At 49.2% G+C, this 3,687-nt stretch overlaps 1 non-coding gene across 1 annotated transcript; it reads right to left on the bottom strand.

Annotated features, from left to right (window-relative positions):
• Window positions 1-868: 868 nt before the first annotated feature.
• trnar-ucu (transfer RNA arginine (anticodon UCU)) lies at window positions 869-962 on the bottom strand. The gene is made up of 2 exons: window positions 926-962; window positions 869-905 (listed from the first exon to the last, which is right to left on the bottom strand). It is a non-coding gene; the product is annotated as a tRNA-Arg (tRNA).
• Window positions 963-3,687: the final 2,725 nt, after the last annotated feature.

The raw sequence follows: 3,687 nt of genomic DNA, 5'->3' as shown, positions 1-3,687 counted from the left end.
GAAGGGCTGAATAGCCTCCCCCTATTCCTGTATAACAGGCTCGTGTGTCTGAATTGCCTCCGCTTGTTCCTATGTAACAGGCTTGAGGGGCTGAATGGCCTCCTCCTCTTACTGTGTAACAGGCTCGAGGGGCTGAATGGCATCCTCCTGTGCATGTATAACAGTCTCGAGGGGCTGAATGGCCTCCTCCTGTTCATGTATAACAGGCTTGAGGGGCTGAATGGCCTCCTCCTGTTCCCGTATAACAGACTCGTGTGTCTGAATTTCCTCCTCCTGTTCCAGTGTAGCAGGCTTGAGGGACTGAATGTCCTCCTCCTGTTCATCTGTGGCAGGTTTGAGGGGCTGAATGGCCTCCTGCTGTTCCTGTGAAAGAGACTCGTGGGTCTGAATTGCCTCCTCCTGTTCCTTTATAACTGGATCATGGGTCTGATTTGCCTCCTCTTCATCCTATGTAACAGGTTCGAGGGGCTGAATGAAGTTCTACTGTTCTTGTACAGACCTTGTATCGCTGAATGGCTTCCTCCTGCCCAATGCAACAGGCTCGAGGCGTTAAAGGCCTCCTCTTGTCCCTGTGTAACAGGCTCGAGGGGCTGAATGGCCTCCTGCTGTTCCTGTATAACAGGCTAAAGGGGCTGAATGGCCTCCTCCTTTTACTGTGTAAAAGTGTCATGGGACTGAATGGTCTCCTCCTGTTCCTATGTAAAACGGCCATGGGACTGAATGGCCTCCTCCTGCTTCTGTGTAACTGACTCAGGGGTTGAGAGTACTCAGAGGGAAAGTGTCGGGCGGTAGTTTCCCTTCTCTGAATTACCGATTTACTGCAAAATGTACCGACAGTGGAGGAACCACCGAACCCTGACCCAAAATCCGACTCTGGTGGGACTCTAAACCCACAACCTTTGAATGCCTTAATCTGTCATATAAGTAGAAGTCCAATGCGCTATCCATTGCGCCACAGAGCCAATTACGTAAAATTCTATTACAAAAGCAAAATAGTGCTGATGCTGGAAATCTGAAATATAAACAGATGAAATGCTGGAAACACTCTGCAGGTCAGGCAGCATTCCATGACTGTTTAAAAGGGGTCTACTTTCAGCCCCGGATCATTCTGTGTCTGTTTAAAAGGGACATGCTGTCAGTCCCAGATCATTCTGTGTCTGTTTAAAAGGGACATGCTGTCAGTCCCGATTTATTCTGTGTCTGTTTAAAAGGGACATTCTGTCAGTCCGGATTATTCTGTGTCTGTTTAAAGGGATGTGCTGTCAGTCCCGGATCATTCTGTGTCTGTTTAAAAGGGACATGCTTTCAGGCCCGGATTATTCTGTGTCTGTTTAAAATGGATGTGCTGTCAGTCCCGGATTATTCTGTGTCTGTTTAAAAGAGATGTACTGTCAGTCCAGGATCACTCTGTGTCTGTTTAAAAGGGATGTGCTGTCAGTCCCGGGTCATTCTGTGTCTGTTTAAAAGGGATGTGCTGTCAGTCCCGGATCATTCTGTGTCTGTTTAAAAGGGATGTGCTGTCAGTCCCGCATCATTCTGTGTCTGTTTAAAAGGGATGTGCTGTAAGTCCCTGGTCATGCTGTGTCTGTTTAAAAGGGATGTGCTGTCAGTCCCGGATCATTCTGTGTCTGATTAAAACGGGTGTTACATAATATTATAGAGTCTGCCCCACAGAAACAGTGCATTTGCACGAACTGGTATCCACACGAGCTTCCTCCTTCTCTATTTCTCCTCACCCCCCAAATAAAACTAGAATCAGTAATGGTAACCATGAAACTATCGGATTGTCGTAAAAACCCATCTGGTTCACTCATGTCTTTCAGGGAAAGAAATCTGCCGTCCTTACCTGGTCTGGCCTTTGTGTGACTCCAGTCCCATAGCAATGTGGTTGATTCTTAACTGCCCTCTGAAATGGCCTAGCAAGCCACTCAGTTGTAACAAACCGCTATGAAACAAAATAATAAAAATGAAGCTGGACGGACCACCTGGCCTGATCCATATCAGCCTCCTCCTGAGGTCCCCACCATCACAGAAGCCAGTCTTCAGCCAATTCGATTCACTCCACGTGATATCAAGAAAAGGCTGAGCACACTGGATACAGCAATGGCTCTGGGCCCTGACAACACCCCGGCTATCATTCTGAAGACTTGTGCTCCAGCCAAGCTGTTCTAGTACAGCGACAACACTGGCATCTATCCAACAATGTGGAAGACTGCCCAGGAATGTCCTGTCCACAAAAAGCAGGACAACGCAGCACGGTGGCATAGTGGTTAGCACTGTTGCCTCACAGCGCCAGGGACCCGGGTTCGAATACGGCCTCGGGCGACTGTCTGTGTGGAGTTTGCACATTCTCCCCGTGTTTGCGTGGGTTTTCTCCGGGTGCTCCGGTTTCCTCCCACAGTCCAAAGATGTGCGGGTTAGGTTGATTGGCTATGATAAATTGACCCTTAGTGTTAGGGGGATTAAATACGTGGGGTTACGGGGATAGGGTGGGATATGTGTTGGTGTAGGGGTTACGGGGATCGGGTGGGATATGTGGCGGTGCAGGCTCGATGGGCCGAAATGGCCTCTATCTGCACTGTGGGGTTTCTGTGATTCTGTGAAAATCCAATCCAGCCAATTACCGCCCCATCAGTCTACTCTCTACTCTCAATCATCAGCAAAGTGATGGAAGGTGTCATCCACAGTGCTGTATGGTGGCACTAACTGACCAATTGATGCCCGGTTTGGGTTCTGCCAAGAGCACTCGGCTCCCGACTTCATTAAAACCTTGGTCCAACATGAACAAAGGAGCTGACCACCAACATCCTGGGGGTTACCATTGAACATAAATACTGTGACAACAAAAGAAAGTCAGAGGCTAGGCATTCTGCGTCGGGTGTCTCACCTCCTGACTCCCCAAAGCCTTTCTACCATCTACAAGGCACAAGTAAAAAGTTTGATGGAATACTCTCCACTTGCCTGGATGAGTGCAGCTCCAACAACACTCAAGAAGTTCGACACCATCCAGGACAATGCAGCCTGCTTGATTGGCACCCCATCCACCACCTTAAACATTCACTCCCTCCACCACCGGCGCACCGTGGCTGCAGTGCGTACCATCTACAAGATGCACTGCAGCAACTCACCAAGGCTTCTTCAGCAGCACCTGCCAAACACGCAACCTCTTCCACCTAGAAGGACAAGTGCAGCAGGCGCATGGGAACACCCCCACCTCCAAGTTCCCCTCCAAGTCACACACCATTCTGACTTAGAAATATATTGCCGATCCTTCATCGTCGCTGGGTCAAAATCCTGGAACTCCCTCCCTAACAGCACTGTGGGAGCACCTTCACCACACGGACTGCAGCGGTTCAAGAAGGCGGCTCACCAGCACCTTCTCAAGGGGCAATTCGGGATGGGCATTTAATGCTGGCCTTGCCAGCGCACCCACATCCCATAAACGAATTTTAAAAATCCTATCAGCATATCCTTCTATTCCTTTCTCCCTTTCTCTTAAATGCATCTGTAGTATTCGCCTGAACTACTGCTCATGGGAGCTCCTTCCACATTCTCAGCGCTCTCTGGGCAAAGAAGTTAATCCTGAATTCCCTGCTGGATTTATCGGTGAGTGTTTATGACCTGTCTTCTCTGAGCTAGTTCCTGACTCACTCACAGTAGGAAGCATATTCTCGCTGCGAGCGTGCA

Source organism: Somniosus microcephalus, unplaced genomic scaffold (assembly GCF_052327205.1).
Source record: "Somniosus microcephalus isolate GS21.2 unplaced genomic scaffold, FLI_Smic_1.0 unresolved_chr8, whole genome shotgun sequence".
NCBI lineage: Eukaryota > Metazoa > Chordata > Chondrichthyes > Squaliformes > Somniosidae > Somniosus > Somniosus microcephalus.
The sequence above is the reverse complement of the archived record's forward strand: the minus strand, read 5'-3'. Positions and strand labels throughout refer to the sequence as shown.